Genomic DNA, 17,761 nt, shown 5'->3' on the forward strand with positions numbered 1-17,761 from the left:
TGCCTTTTCAGTTTCTGTTTGTCTGCATAAGCCTGGAAATTGACAGAGTGGAATTGTATGCTTCGATATGTCAGCTGAGTCACAGATAAACATTATAACTTCAAACGTTATATAAATGGCATTACTTTATGAAACATGAGGGCATGTTACTATAGTGAACATGTATAGAATTATAAGCCTCCGGTGACGTCATCCTATTGTTGTCCAGTCGGGTTCAATCTCATAAACAGGGACGTTGTTACTTACTTACTTATATTGGAGATTTTACGTGCGCTTTCCGACTGCAGCGTATTTCGCACACGGAGGGACGTTGTTATGTCCCTGGGATTTTATAGGATATTCAAGTCATCTTTGCTATATAATGTGTTATAATATCCCAGGGATGTTATATAATGTCCTGGGTATTTTATCAATATAACTTCCTTTCAGATTGTAACATGTAATGAAATGTAAAATCAAATGACAAATGTTTTCTTTCTTTTCCCGAGGATCGAACTCGCAACCTACATATCTGTAGCCCAGTGAGTGTACCACAAGGTTACAGAGGTGTTTTACACTGGTTTTTAGAATGTCCTTTTCAAGATCCGTACGCCAGCAACAGATATTTTACGCGCGTTTCCTAAGGTTCATGGAAAGTATGTTCGAAACATACAAATGCTGATAAATGTTGTTTTAAGTTTATTTTTTCGGTTCATAAGTTAGATAAAACACTTACCGTCGGGTTGTTATGATATCTAAAACCCTTTCCCTCAGAAAATCCCTCGGGATGCGGGTTTTAAATATCATAACACGCCTCGGACGTGTTTTATCCTATACTTAAAACACGTTATCACATACCGTTGAATGATTAATTAATAATCGATCTAACCAAAATTCAGATCTGTTACTCTGATTATATATATCTCCTTATTGACCGCTAAATAAACAATAAGAATACACGTATATTTTTAGTGAATCAGCTTCGTAAACTGATTTCACTTCATTGCCAAACTTGGTTGTCGGGTAGCCTAGTCTCATTGCCAAACTGGTAGCCTTGGATGGGGTTTGCGGGCAGTTTACTCATGTTTAGTGCATTAGAAATGAAGCCACGGCTTAAAAAGTATATTAAAGGGCAAAAGAAAATATACCGAGGCTTTTTATGTAATTGAACATTGAAAGCACTCTTGATGAATCTGATTTTGTCTATTTAGCCACGACTCCTTCATGTATCAGTTCGTGAAAGGTTATCTGTGGCTGGGTGTAAAATAATTATTTTCTATAAATGAAGACTGGGGTAGGCAATGAATTTGGCAGCCACATGACCCCTACCGTGTTTGAACTGTTTGAACAAATTCATTTTCTTTATTCATGTTCAATATTGTGTGATTAATATTTTTAATACTATTATTACGAAAAATAAAACAATATAGTGAGTGAGTGAGTTATGTTTAACGCCGCTTTTAACATTATTCCAGTTATATCGCGGCGTGTCAGCTTAATGTGGGAGGAAAGCCCGAAGTGATGCAGGTCTCAGACGTTTACCACTTCGCGGAAGCCCACGAGCACGGGTATAGTGCTGACAAACCTAGAAACATAATTGGGGCGAACCGGGATTCGAACCCACAATCATAGGTTTCTGGCGTGCCCAAGGGACGCAACTCTGCACAGCGAATCGCGGCGGCTTAGACGTGCCCCCTAAAACAGTATAGAAGTATTATTTGACTGATGACAAGCGGTATGTTAAGATGTTTTCAATTGAAAATGAAACATGGGAAAATAATCAGTATAGTTTCCTTTGCTCTAAGTTTATAATGTCATTCTTTGAAAGATGCGAATGAATATAAATGTTTGAAATATCCGCACACAGCGCTGTCCTTATTATTCTCAATCGGAACTGCCCATTTATGTTAAGATAAGAAAGTTCACTTGGCATGACTTCCTAGAGACGGTTTGTCAGAGAGGTATCGAATAAAGTAAAATTAAACGTAGAAAATTAAACACACCGCTTGTGCCGAGTATTTGTGATCGTATGCACTGGTTTCAATGACCAGGAAGAGGCACACAAGGGCGACAACTGCGTAGACTCGGAAAGACGACATCGTGACCGAATGAGAACAATCTGTAATGATAGAGTTAAATAATAATAATAATAATAATAATAATAATAATAATAATAATTCACAAAAACAGGTGAGGTGATGTGAAATTGGGTTTAAAGTCGCGTCCAAGATTATTGCGTTTATATAGCGACGTGCATGCACGTGTATGTGTGTGCGTGGCTGCTTGTACTAGTCCGGACTAATGCCGATTTATAGTGCTCGCACACTGAGATACCATGCCGCAGTTTAACATGAATACCCTACTCAGACACAGTATATTGACTCCGAGCCGACCAGTCCTTGTTTAAGCCCCTTTAGGCCGAACGCCAGACAGGGTAACAATAAGTACCATCTTTTAACGTCTTTTGGTATGACGCGACCGGGGATCGAACCCCGGACCTTCCGCTCTCCGGGCGGACGCTCTACCACTAGACCACGGAGGCGGTCCCTACACCAATGAGGTGGCTCTTACTATGAGAGCAAGGCCAGTGATGCACCGGTATGGTGCTGAACGAAAAACCAACAAACCAAATCAGGGCGAATCCGGGATTTAAACCTACGATCACAGGTTTCTGGTACGCCAAAGGGACGCAACTCAGCAAAGCAAATTGTGTCGCCCTAGACGATTAGCAACCACCTGTGCAGCAACACATGCTATGGACTAGGTAAGGATTGATCATGCTTTGTTGAATCTATAACTGATGAAATGAGAGATGTATTAATTCATCCGGTATGTCACATGTCTTGATAATCTGCAATTTACTGCTCTACCTCGCATCTATCGAGAGAGCAAAAATGGTCTTATCTTCATTAGTATCAGACACTTAGTATTTCAAATCGTGAACATCTGGTATTATTATTAATAATACTTATTATTATTAATACATATCATTTTGCATAGATTAAAATTTAAAAAATGCAGCAAAGAGGGTTTGGGTAATGCTGGCTCAGTCACGCTGGTTAGGCTCATCATCAGCTCAGGGCCCTTGCCCCCTCTACACGCAGCCCAGACAGCGAATGGAACTTCTCACAGGAAGCGCTGCCTACTCGAATCCACCCAGATTGTTTCGCACAATGTGAAGACTCCCCAACACGGCAGCCTTCTGCATTACCCAGATTGGGCTGAATTCCTGCTAGTAAACCCAGGTAATCTCCTAATGTAAGTTAACAGATTGGGAGGCATCAAACCTAAGGCACCGAGAACAATGGGGAGTCGGACAACTTGGTACATGGGATTTCATTGGATTTATCAAAAATGAAAAATAAGGTTTGTATGCTTGGATAGCTCTGAGGCTGTATACGGGCCTATTGCAAAGAATTTTGTATTTATCATTTTCCATGACGCCCTCTACATATTATGGGTCGTACCATGGGTGGACCTCCGTGTCAAAACCACAAGCATGGCGAAGACGGTAATAAAATGATCGAGCCAATCAATCATGTCGCTTAAGATACTGTGTTTGTGCCAAAGCTTGACATCCACTCACAATGTGTTGGGCAGTCTCATTCAAGTCATTGCTTAATTTACAATTTATATTTATATTTTGATGCAAAATCACATATAGACGATTTCGAGTGGGAAGTGACTGGTCCTGAACAGCAAACAGAACGCCTCCTGTTTCACTTTTCAGGCCAACCGACTTTATCCAAGCAAAGGACTCTGCAGGGTTGCTGAACTTCTCAACACACTGCGCATAAACTGATGCAATGGTCGTTCAGATAGCCTCTCCTTGGAAAAACTCGGCCGATTTGATATGGAACTTCGCTTGGTTGACACTCATTTCTGTACCGTCCAGCAGTACAGAACCATCAACAATGACATTGATATATATTCCCACATCGTTGGCTCGTTTGAGGAAACTGTGGAATGCCTTGTTTTCATCATACGTCTTGATAAATTAATACGAATACGAATACGAATACGGGTACGAATATGAGTAAATATGACAATGAATATGTGTATCTTTCCTGTACTTACCTAGTCAGACTTGTACAGTAGACTAGACGCTGTGACAGGTGTGACATATATATGTGTATATACATCTGGATGGCTGTCGTTAGGATGAAACAGTAACACCAGATGCTAGGAATGATTAATGACGTTCAATTTTCAAGTTTCGTGCGACACATCTGTCGTTGGATCGAATACTTATTGCGTTGTAGACACTGGTGATTTTAGATAACAGAAACGATTATTCATGTTCTCCGTTGAATGAATACAGACTCATTTAGAGCGTTTAATATTCTGTACCAAACATTTAAATAAATTGACGGTGATTGGATGTGCTTGCTTTGTGAAAAGCATACCGTATTGTTACAAATTAAGGAAAACGTTAATGCCGTAAATTTTAAGTTAAATACCCCCGAGGCAAGCATAAATAAAAAAAACAGAACAAAGCAAAACTTTGTTACACTCAGCATATGAGTGAGTGAGTGAGTTGGGTTTAACGCCGCTTTTAACAGTATTCAAGTTATATCACGGCGTGTCAGCTTAATGTGGGAGGAAAGCCCGAAGTGATGCAGGTCTCAGAGGTTTACCACTTAGGTGAAACCCACGAGCACGGGTATGGTGCTGACAAACCTAGAAACATAATCGGGGCGACGCCCATCGGTGTTATCCCTTGGATTCGGGTTTTAAATCTCATAATATCCTTCTGGCGTGATTTATTCTACACATGTAAAACAAGCAAGGATTTGAAATGACATCTGGTTGTCGGATGAGAATAGGTTCCCTGTACACCATGCTCGTAACAGTCCATTCAAATGGTTGGATGGTCAGTCGCTGTAAATTGGCTGGTTTTGTGTCATCGTAGGCCAATGTTGTAATTTGTTGCTTCTGCTTTTAAAACCCTAGGCAGTACTAATACATTTACTGTTGGTCGCAATGACAACGTTAACTCACTTGTAATACAGTAGAACACGGATATAACGAACACGGATAGCGCGAACAAACGGATACAACGAACTGTTAGAAAATCCCCGATTAATCTCCTATATGATATCATATAAAATTTACGAATATAACGAACTCTCTTTGGAAAACTAACGGATACAGCGAACTGATATCTGATCACCGACAAACCCATCGTCTATCACAAATTAGCGATGTGTATAGCGAACTGAGAAATCTCACTCAGTGTCAAGTGTCACTGACAATTGGCTGTACGCAATCAGCGGTGACGGATCAATCTTGTTTACAGTAACCTACGGTTATAACGAACACGCTTATAACGAACTGACTGATATAACGAACTACTTTTTTGGTCCCGACTATTTGCTGTAGTTATGCTGTATATATGCTTATAACGAACTACGGTTATAACGAACTAAAATTAGTAGTCCCTTTGAGTTCGTTATAACCGTACTTTACTGTACTTAAATGAAGGTTATGACATGTTATCAATTGAATGCTATGAAGTGATCACTCCTAATACAAGTCAATGCTGCAGTTACGTGTATTGTGTTTCGTTTTATCCAAGATGGCGAACGTTTCCGAGCGAAAACGTTTATAACGAACAACGGATATAACGAACTGATCTCTCCGGTCCCTTGTAGTTCGTTATTTCCATGTTTTACTGTAATACGGTGTCCTTTTGACACCCCAACACAATCCAACACGACCAGTTTTAAGTTTAGACATAACTTACAACCTCATAGATTGTTATAAATAATTATCTACTAGAACTAAGAACCAATGTCCCTGAACACAAAAAAATATATATCCGACCATATGACAAATGACGAATATCTAAAGCACACGTTGAATCATGAAACATCCCTACCGTCAACTGCCACGACTCTCTGTCCGATAACGCCACGTGAGATGGGTGAGGACTATATAAGGTGTTACAGGCACCTGTTCTGGCATATATCCCACTGTAGAAGCCGGAGTAGGTATAAGTATACTTTACAAGTCTGTTTATTGTTTCATCAGCGAAACCATTTAATTATTTGCTCTTGACAACTACCAGTAATGTGATTTCCCTGTTTTCAATGGGATTGACGTTTGTTGAAGTTTATACAAGTGTTTGATTAATTTCTCTGATGGCGTTAGTTTTTTACATTCAGCTTCACGTAATCAATACCTACCAGATGTTCATGAAATGATTTAAAACACTTGCTGTTTCATGTTCATTTTAAATCCATGACCATGTTTGATGTCTGGCTAGATATATTATTATATTATATTGATGTTCCATATATTTAACATAGCCTATGTACTGGATGAGTATTATCTCTACTTAACGAGACAATAAACTTAAGATAAATATTGAAATAATATTACTTCACGAACAATGAAGACAGTGTGACGGTGCTCTTCTATTCCCAGATTTATAAACGCTTGAATTTAGCCGTTTCTTTGAATAGGTAAATCAAGGCTGGATTTTGTCTGTTAGCATAATAGTTGAGTGATCTGTGAAACGGATATTTGACATAATAGATTATTCTCTTTCAGTCACGATGTCGTCATTCAGATTCTTCGCAGTTGTCGCCCTTGCGTGCGTCTTCCTGGTCATCCAGACCAGTGCTGAAGTGAGTATATATCCGTAATTCAGACATTTGTTAGGCACAGCTCTGTAGATTGGTTGGTTTGTTGTTTTACGCCGCACTCAGCAATATTGCAGCTATATGACGGCGGACTGTAAAAAATCGAGTCTGGACCAGACAATCCAGTGATTGATATCATGACCATCGACCCACGCAATTGGGATACGATGACATGCATCAACCAAGTCAGCGAGCCTGACCACCCGATCCTGTTAGTCGCCTCTCAAGAAAAGCATAGTCGCCTTTTACGGCAAGCATGGGTTGCTGAAGACCTATTCTACCCCGGATTTTCACGGGTCCAACTCTGTAGAGGATTTTTGGTAACGTGATGAATTCAATATTATTCCCGATACACAAAACATACTTTAATGTTTTACGTCAGGGGGACATTTTATCACGCCATAGTTTGGTATGATGTGTGAGTGATGTGGAAATTCAAATACATTTTGTTTTCTCTGTCAGACTGGGGTACATCATATCACACAGCGTTTTCGTATGATATGTGAGCAATGTGGAAATTGAAATGTATGATGCATTCTTTCTGTTAGACTCAGTTGATATTTTAAAATGTACAACTCTAATCTATCCATTTTCAGGCTCCAGCAGAGTTCGACAAGAGTCAGATTACTGAAGGTAAATGTCACACTATTCTACCATCAACCTTATAATCATACTTCAAGAGCTATTTAACAGCTGGATAACTGGGAGTGATAAATACTACCTTCTGAGGGTTGATTAGTGACATCATGATATTCCCTTGTTGTACAGATACACAAGTGTCGAGAGTAAAGTTGATTATGAGGCATAGGTGGTTTGTTTGACAAAAACACTTCTACTTGTGTGGAACCGTCTCCCTCAAAGCATCCTGGGTCTCCCTCGAATGCTATGTCCGTTCCCTCTGATTTGTTCTTCCCTTGTGGTCTTCTTCCCACGCTTAGCGGCCACGCCGAGATGACATTGAAAGACTGTTTATCCAGCGAAACATTCTTACATATCTGCCTTCGTGACAAAACATGTTGTGATCATATTATCTAAGCCATCGTGATTGAGTGAGTTGTATTTTACGCCGCGTTGATAAGTATTCTGAAGGTTGATTAGTGACATAATGATATTCCCTTGCTACACAGTTGTCGAGAGTAAGGTTGATTACAAGTCTATTTGTCGAATGGTACAATCGTTCCCTTTTTTTAATTGTTTTTACCATGTTTAGCGGCCACGCCGAGATGACGTTGAAAGACCGTTCATTAACATCCAGCCAGCCATTACTTCTTTGTATTTTGTGACAAAATGTGATGTCATCATATTATCTCAGCTTCAGTGATTGAATCAGTTGTGATTTACGTAACTTTGATGAATATTTTTATCCATATAACGTGTTGGGGGAAAACCCGAAGTGATGAAGGTCGAAGACTTTTAACACTTTTCTGAAGCCTGCGAACATTAAGCTGACAAATTACATGGAACCCGCGATATTGGTTCACGGCTGGTACAACCGTGTACCTTCTCAGGTATCAGATCTAGCTGTTGAGTTACTCGATGTTCATCTGAAGTCAATTGACATCGAAATAACTGTCTGATGTCATGACGGTCTTTTTGCAGATACTTTTGCGAGTCTGAGGAGGAAGAGAGATGCTGGACAGATCAACGAGGCCGACTTCGACAAATATTCCGAGCATCTCAGGTAAGTGTGTTAACATAAACAATGTCAACCATTCCTTGCCAGACGCTTTTTTTCCTATTACACATAACTTGATCAAAATGTCTACTCAATCGAACCAGAAGCCACATTCCTAGTACAAATGGTTCATTAATTAAAAAGAAGCATTGACATTCTAAACAAGAGCTTGTCATAAGAGGCGACTGGATCAGGTGGTCAAGATATGTGACAGTTGGAACATTTTGATCATATCAAATATAATATAATTATTTGTCTGGCCCAGACCCGATGATTTACAGAAATAAAAATAGTTGAAATATTACTGACTGCTGTGTAAAGGAACAACTAAACACAAATGTGAACTTTTGGTTTCGTTGAAAACATATTTAGCGAAATCTTGTAGACATGGTTCATTAATTAAACAAGGTGTAATAATAGTTGTAGCAACAACATCAGTAGGAGTAGTAGCAGCAGTTGTAGTTGCTGGTGGTAGCAGTAGTTGCTGTCTGCATGTCATGTAAGGAACCGGGTAGGAATCGGTGCCCAGCACTCCATTGCTTGCCACAAGAGGCGACTTAGCTGGGTCGGGTGGTCAGGATCAGTGACTTAGTGGGAAGGCCCCTCATAACACCCACCACTGGTTTGTCTGGTCCAGACTCGACTACTTACAGGCCGAGTAGCTGCAATATTGCTGTGTGCAGCGTGAACCAAACACTTAACACAAATGTCAGCTTCTGGTTTCGTTGAAGACTTCATTAGCCAAAGTTTATTTTGACACGTTTAACTTGAAGAACTCTCTTCATATTTCAGGAAGTTGATGAAGTAGGAAGCGCTCCATCACACCACAGCTGGACTAACGAAGAAGCAACAAAAATAAACATTAATTTAATGTGAGATTTGTGTTTCTGTTGTAATTTTTTGTATTGGTGAAAATGACACGTCGACATTGGTGAAATACCGCTTTTTGTATCGTGTCGTATTAGAATCATAACAAACACGATTGAAATGGAACATTCATCACGGAGATGTACTGAAGGAACGAAATAATTAAATATAGTTCAAACCAAGCATTACTTTTTAAATAATTAACATAATGTTGAGATAAATTACTTGTATGTACATATACTGGCCTGAACAAGAGGCAATGAAGCAGCACCTGCTTTCTGCTGCGTCCACTTTCATATTTCCCTACCCGTGAAGATCCGGGGTAGAATAGGTCTTCAGCAACCCATGCTTGCCGTAAAAGGCGACTATGCTTGTCGTAAGAGGCGACTCACGGGATCGAGTGGTCAGGCTCGCTGACTTAGTTGATGCATGTCATCGTATCCCAATTGGATCGATGCTCATCATGTCAATCACTGGATTGACTCGGTTATTATATCATATAGCTGGAATATTGCTGAGTGCGACGTTAAACAACAAACAAAACATATTTCCCTTTGATACCCGTTCCCTTACTTCTTTCCTTCAGTATATTTCAATACGTCAGTATTGACAGTGCCACAGTTGCGATACAAACATGTTATACACGACAGCGCCGGGGTAACATATCTACTGACGTACTGACTGACTGGGTGTGGCGGTTTCAGGTCGCTGTTAAAGTGGGGGTCAGTTATTTCAGTGACAGTGTACTCATAATGCGGCAAGTAGGAACGTGGGTTAAACCACGTCCACGGATAATGTAGGATTCGAACCCACGACCTACAGGGCGTACTGAAGCAGTTTCTAAAAATTCCTGGATCTATACTAACACTCTTGTAGACCGAACATCAAAGACATATCACGATCATTGTTATACAGTCAACAACGGTTATAACGAACTCAAAGGACCACTAATTTTAGTTCGTAATAACCGTTGTTCGTTATAAGCATATATACAGCACATATACAACAAATGACTTGAACTAAAAAATGTTCGCTATGTCGGTCAATTCGTTATAATCGTGTTCGTTATAAATGTAGTTTACTGCAGTAAACTCTATACAGTCTTACCTCGTTAACCCGAACATATTTAACACTATATGTCGCACTGGATGTATTTATCTATTGGCATATTCTATACTATTGCTCTCCAGTCTCCAAACCGATGTGTGTTCGATAGTTCCGACGACTTTGCGATTTCTACTTATAATCGGGGCGGTCCTGTAGCCTACGGCGTACAACGCTTATAGAGATTTCTTTCGAAATACGGTTTTGTCGCTTGTATTTAATTGATACATTGCTCATGACCTACTATTATTTGTGATAAATGTCAGATATTAGTAGGCTATCAGATACACATGGAGAGCGATAAATCCTCAACCTCAAGAAGTTATCATGAGAATCATTTACACAAAATTACCAATTTATAATTTGAACCAAATGTACAAACAAGGAAGGAATATAGAGCAAAGTCTGGATTAGCCGAATATTGAATCGTGACATCATGACTCATGACGTCGTGGACATATTTCATTTCTATTTTGATACTAAATCTAGACATCCTCCGTAGTCTAGTCCAGCTTACACAAACTATTTTTGAACGCGACATTCAACCCAATTTCAATTTTCCTTAAAAATAATATATTCTCCATTTCTTTCTTTTAAAAGTGGCTTTCCTCTCTCTTTTAGAGAGTGGATAGAAAATGAATTTGTTTTGTTTGGACACCAACAACGACAATGTAAAAACCCCTTAGTCTTGACCTCGCTATTCCGGACACCCAGCCTCCAACGCCTTTATTCTATGTTGCGGCAATGAATTACAGTGTTTCATGTAGTACAGTAAACTACGGTTAAAACGAACTCAAAGGGACTACTATTTTTAGTTCGTTATAACCATAGTTCGTTATAAGCATATATAAGTATAACTACCGCAAATAGCCGGGTCCAAAAAAGTAAGTTCGTTATATCCGTCAGTTCGTTATAAGCGTGTTCGTTATAGCCGTAGTTTACTGTACATGAATGTCGTTGCCAAATCATTATGGTGGTTTAAGGGACCGACAATTTGATATTCGGGGGAGGGGGATGGGAGAGGGGGGCTGGGATTTTCTGTTGAGATATATTTTTTCAGCTTCAGCTACAAAACCAGATATATTTTGATTTAAAACTATGAGGCTGAGATTTTTAAAGAAAACACATTGCAACAATGTAATTTTTATAGCAAGTAATTTCTTCTTTATTCAATAGTCTGAAGCATAATTATTTTTTTCAAGAATTTTAGGGAACATTTCAGACCATCTCAAGGTCCTTGTTTTCGCACACTGACCTCGTCAAGAGTAATTACCGCTAATTTTTAGTAATTTAGTAATGTTTTGTGTAATGTTCACCGCTACTTTGCCTTTTACGCCCAATGTTTCGGTAGATAATCGAGACTGGTGATTCTCTTGCATTGACATTGTAAATTACAGTCGAAATCACAAAGTCGTCGGAACTATCGAACACACATTGGTTTCGAGACTGGAGAGCAATAGTATATAATAAGCCATTAGATATATACATCCAGTACGACATATAGTGTTATATGTGTTCGGGTTAACGAGGTAAGACTGTATAGAGTTTACTACAGTAAACTACGTTTATATCGAACACGCTTACAACGAATTGACCGATATAACGAACTTATTTTTAGTCTCGGTCATTTGCTGTATATATGCTTATAAAGAACAACGGTTATTACGAACTAAAATTAGTGGTCCCTTTGAGTTCGTTATAACCGTAGTTTACTGTATATCAATGATCGTGATATGTCTTTGATGTACGGGCTACAAGGAGTGTTAGTAAAGATCCAGGAATTTAGAAACTGCTTCAGTGCGCCCTGTAGGTCGTGGGTTCGAATCCTACATTATTCGTGGACATGGTTTAACACACGTTCCTACTTGGCGCATTATGAGTACATTGTCACTGAAATAACTGACCCCCAGTTTAACAGCGACCTGAAACAGCCACACTCACTCAGTCAATCAGTACGTCAGTAGATATGTTACTCTGGCGCTGTCGTGTATAACATTTTTGTATCGCCACTATGACACTGTCACACAATACTGACGTATTGAAATATACTGAAGGAAAGAAGTAAGGGAACGGGTATCAAAGGGAAATATGTTTTGTTTGTTTGTTTGTTGTTTAACGCCCGACTCAGCAATATTCCAGCTTTATGATATAATGATTAAGTCTGGACCAGGCAATCCAGTGATTGACAGCATGAGTATCGATCCATGCAATTTGGATACGATGATATGCATCGACCCAGGTCAGCGAGCCTAACCACCCGATCTATTTAGTCGCCACTTAGGACAAGCATAGCCGCCTTTTACGACAAGCATGGGTTGCTAAGGTCCTTTTCTAACCTGGATCTTCACAGGTAGGGAAATATGAAGGTGGCAGAAAGCACATTCTGCTTCATTGCCTCGTGTTCAGGCAAGTATATGTTCATATATCTCAACAATATTTTAACTATTTAAAACATATTGCCATCTTTGAATTACACTTCATTATTTCGTTCCTTCAGTATGTCAGGTTTTACATATTACCGTGATTCCAATCGTATTATGTTTTTTATGATATCGTGCGATTGATACGTACAAGAAACAAAAAGCAGTATTTCACCAATGTCGACGTGTCATTTTCACCAATACAAAAAGAAGAGGTAATTACAACAGAAACACAAATCTCACATTAAATTAATGTTTATTTTTGTTGCTTCTCCGTTAGTCTGACATTTGACTCCAGCTGTGGCGTGATGGAGCGCTTCCTACTTCATCAACTTCCTGAAAGATGAAGAGAGTTCTTCAAGTTAAACGTGTCAAAATAAACTTTGGCTAATGAAGTCTTCAACGACACCAGAAGCTGTCATTTGTGTTTAGTGTTTGGTTCACGCTGCACACAGCAATATTGCAGCTACTCGGCCTGTAAGTAGTCGAGTCTGGACCAGACAAACCAGTGGTGGGTGTTATGAGGGGCCTTCCCACTAAGTCACTGATCGTGACCACCTGACCCAGCTAAGTCGCCTCTTGTGGCAAGCAATGGAGTGCTGGGCACCGATTCCTACCCGGTTCCTTACATGACATGCAGACAGCAACTACTGCTATCACCAGCAACTACAACTGCTGCTACTACTCCTACTGATGTTGTTGCTACAACTATTATTACACCTTGTTTTATTAATGAACCATGTCTGCAAGATTTCGCTAAATAAGTTTTCAACGAAACCAAAAGTTCACATTTGTGTTTATTTGTTCCTTTACACAACAGTCAGTAATATTTCAACTATTTCTATTTCTGTAAATCAGGGCCAGACATATAATTATATTATATTTGATATGATCAAAATGTTCCAACTGTCACATATCTTGACCACCTGATCCAGTCGCCTCTTATGACAAGCTCTTGCTTAGACTACCAATGCTTCTTTTTAATAAATGGACCGTTTTTACTAGGAATGTGGCTTCTGGTTCGATTGAGTAGACATTTTGATCAAGTTATGTGTGATAGAATAAAGCGTCTTTACGGCCACGTGGCAAGAAATGGTTGACATTGTTTATGTTAACACACTTACCTGAGATGCTCGGAATATTTGTCGAAGTCGGCCTCGTTGATCTGTCCAGCATCTCTCTTGCTCCTCAGACTCGCAAAAGTATCTGCAAAAAGACCGTCATGACATCAGACAGCAATTTCAGATGAACATTAAGTTACTCAACAGCTGATCTAATATCTGAGAGGGGACGCGGTTTGTCCTGTTGTCTGAGGCGCGGGCCGTGAACCATGATCGCGGGTTCCATGTCGTTTCTGAGCTAAATACTCGCAAGCTTCAAAAAAGTGTTAAACGTCTTCGACCCGCATCACTTCGGGTTTTCCTCCCATATGCGATATAAATGAAATACTTATCAACGTGGCGTAAAATACAACTAATTCAATCACGATGGCTTAGATAATATGATCACAACATGTTTTGTCACAAAAACAGATATGTAAGAATGCTTCGCTAGATGTTTATGAACGGGCTGTCAATGTCATCTCGGCGTGGCAGCTTCACATTGGAAGAAGACCACAAGGGAAGAACAAATCAGAGGGAGCGAACATAGCATTCGGGGGAGACCCAGGATGCTTTGAGGGAGACGGTTCCACACAAGTAGAAGTGTTTTTGTCAAATAAACCATCTATGCCTCTTACAAGTTTATAATCGACTTTACTCTCGACACTTGTATATCTGTACAACAAGGGAATATCATGATGTCACTAATCAACCCTCAGAAGGTAGTATTTATCAGTCCCAGTTATCCTGCTGTTAAATAGCTCTTGAAGTATGATTATCAGGTAGAATAGTGTGACATTTACCTTCAGTAATCTGACTCTTGTCGAACTCTGCTGGAGCCTGAAAATGGATAGATGAGAGTTGTACATTTTAAAATATCAATTGAGACTGAGAGAAAGAATACATCATACATTTCACTTTCCACATTGCTCACATATCATACGAAAACGCTGTGTGATATGATGTACCCCAAACTGACAGAGAAAACAAAATGCATTTGAATTTTCACATTATGGCGTGATTAAATGTACCCCTGACGTAAAACATTAGAGTATGTTTTGTGTATCGGGAATAATATTGAATTCATCACGTTACCAGAAAGTCATCTACAGAATTGGACCCGTGAAGATCCGGAATAGAATAGGTCTCCAGCAACCCATGCTTGCCGTTAAAGGCGACTCTGCTTGTCGTAAGAGGCGACTAACGGGTCGGGTGGTCAGGCTCGCTGATTTGGTTGAAGCATGTCATCGTTTCCCAATTGCTTGGATCTATGCTCATGACACCAATCACTGGATTGTCTGGTCCAGACTCCTATTATTTACAGTCAGCCGTCATATAGCTGGAATATTGGTGCGTGCGGAGTTAAACAACAAACAAACCAATATACAGAGTTGTTCCTAACAAATGCCTGAATTACGGATATATACTCACTTCAGCACTGGTCTGGATGACCAGGAAGACGCACGCAAGGGCGACAACTGCGAAGAATTTGAATGAAGACATCGTGACTGAAAGAGAATAATCCATTATGTCAAATATCCGTTTCATAGATCACTCATCGTGACTGAATGAGAACAGTTTATCAATATCAAATTTGATGGCCAATATCACAGACCACTCAACTATTATGCCAATAGACAAAGGATGGAAGCAGAGGGGATGCAAGTCTGAAACCGGGTACCAGAACAATTAAAAGAATGTCTGGCTGGATGTTTAGGTAGGTCTTTCAACGTCATCTCGGCGTGGCCGCTAAACATGGGAAGAAGACCACAAGGGAAGTTGGTCGAATGGCAAAAACAATTCAAAAAAGGGAACGATCGTGGCATTCGACTAATAGACAAGTAATCAACCTTACTCTCGACATTTGTGTAACGAGGGAATATCATGATGTCACTGATCAACCTTTAGAATACTTATCAACGCGGCGTAAAATACAACTCACTCAATCACGATGGCTTAGATAATATGATCACAACATGTTTTGTCACAAAAACAGATATGTAAGAATGTCTCGCTGGATGAAGTCTTTCAATGTCATCTCGTCGTGGCCGCTAAGCGTGGGAAGAAGACCACAAGGGAAGAACAAATCAGAGGGAACGGACATAGCATTCGAGGGAGACCCAGGATGCTTTGAGGGAGACGGTTCCACACAAGTAGAAGTGTTTTTGTCAAACAAACCACCTATGCCTCATAATCAACTTTACTCTCGACACTTGTGTATCTGTACAACGAGAGAATATCATGATGTCACTAATCAACCATCAGAAGGGAGTATTTATCAATCCTTGTTATCCTGCTGTTAAATAGCATCGTTTGAACCAGACTAACGTCAACGCACTATATATTCTATTCCTAACGGGAGTACAAAAAAGAGCTATGTTAAAATAATATCATCTTACTCCGGATGTATCGAGTTCGGTTATCACAAAAATGTTACCATAACGAAGTTAGGTGTTAGCAAAATCAGTAATTGACGTTTTTGTTGATGTGGAAATCAGATGCAACAAAAAGAGTCGAAATAGTCTTAGAGCTCATTACATTCGGCATTTAATGTATCGTCATTGAATCGTTCTCTGTTAGCAAGGTGTGAGATGGTTTAACGCCACTTTGAACAACATTGCAGTCATATGGCTTCGTGTCGGCTTCATGTGGCACGCTTTGAGGGACCGTATATCACAATATTCAGTTTAAAGTATGTCGAGCTTGAGAAAAGCTTTCATTACAATAAGACCCAACATGAGACTCTACGTTTGTTTTGAGCGCAGACCCAAACTGCTACGAGAACGACTCGCGAGACATTTGTGTTTAACAGTATTCCAGTTGTATCACGGCGTGTCAGCTTAATGTTGGAGGAAAGCCCGAAGTGATGCAGGTCTTAGACGTTTCAGTGAAACCCACGAGCATGGGTATGGTGCTGACAAACCTAGAATCATAATCGGGTCGACGCGGGATTCGAACCCACAATCATAGGTTTCTGTCGTGCCCAAGAGACGATGGCGGCGCCTTCGACGACTAGACTCGTGCCCCCCGTTTAGCAAAAATTAATCAAAAGTTTATAGGACTTCTCTGGAAATCGGAACTTTCAAAACACTTCCCAATTTAAGTCACAATGAAATTTGATCATTTTCTGATGACTTTAGAAATATTGCCAAATAAATCTAAAAATATGTTTTTCAGATAATATTATATCACATTATATCATTATTGAAATTTATAATAAACATCAAATCGTGTATCAACAGGCAAGTTCATAGTCAAAAATAACATCAGTTATTAGCCATAGTCAAGAAAAACGTTTTCGATATTTGAATGAATCGAGAGAAGAGCAGCTGAACTTACCTATAGGGTTCCTGGATCAGGCTATAGGCTATGTTAGGTGTGCGTGGTATATATAGGCCTAGCCAGCCTCACGTGGCGTCCTGACGCAAAGACTCGTGGCAACTGACGGTAGGGATGTTTCATGACCTTCAACCTGTACTTTTAAATCTTGTCATTCGACATGGGCTCTGATGTCTTCTGCGTGACTAATTATTATTCAAATTGATAATTCATGGTCTTCTTGGATAAAAGGGGGTGGGGGAGCCCAAGGGTTAAAGCGTCGCTTTTCACTTAGAAGTGCCGGGTTCGAAGCCCAATTCTATGTTCCCCGACGTAAATATTGCTGAAGTCACCACAAGACCATACCCACATATTCACTAGTACATGGGTGTGGGTAGGATTTGTTAGGATGCTAGACTATGTATCCAGTGACGGATTGAGTTGAACGCCACTTTTAACATATTTTTTCCGTTATATCTCATCCGCATGGTTGCTAAGCGTATTAGCTTAATGGGAGAGAAAAGCCTAACTTTACCACGTACTGACAGACAACGGACGGGTCAGGGCTGTACACACGATCACAGAATCCTGGCACGTCCAAGGGACGCAACTTGTGCCCCTACATTTATGGGAGATGAAGGTTTGATAGTA

General features: G+C 39.9%; 1 long non-coding RNA gene across 1 annotated transcript; it reads right to left on the reverse strand.

The window, feature by feature from the left end:
* Window positions 1-12,931: 12,931 nt before the first annotated feature.
* Window positions 12,932-17,169, reverse strand: LOC124120527. Its single transcript, XR_006858844.2, has 5 exons — window positions 17,132-17,169; window positions 15,224-15,300; window positions 14,596-14,632; window positions 13,817-13,898; window positions 12,932-13,028 (listed from the first exon to the last, which is right to left on the reverse strand). It is a non-coding gene; the product is annotated as an uncharacterized LOC124120527 (long non-coding RNA).
* Window positions 17,170-17,761: the final 592 nt, after the last annotated feature.

The sequence above is a fragment of the Haliotis rufescens genome, unplaced genomic scaffold (assembly GCF_023055435.1).
Source record: "Haliotis rufescens isolate VD_foot unplaced genomic scaffold, xgHalRufe1.0.p SCAF_100, whole genome shotgun sequence".
In the NCBI taxonomy this organism is placed as follows: Eukaryota; Metazoa; Mollusca; class Gastropoda; order Lepetellida; family Haliotidae; genus Haliotis; species Haliotis rufescens.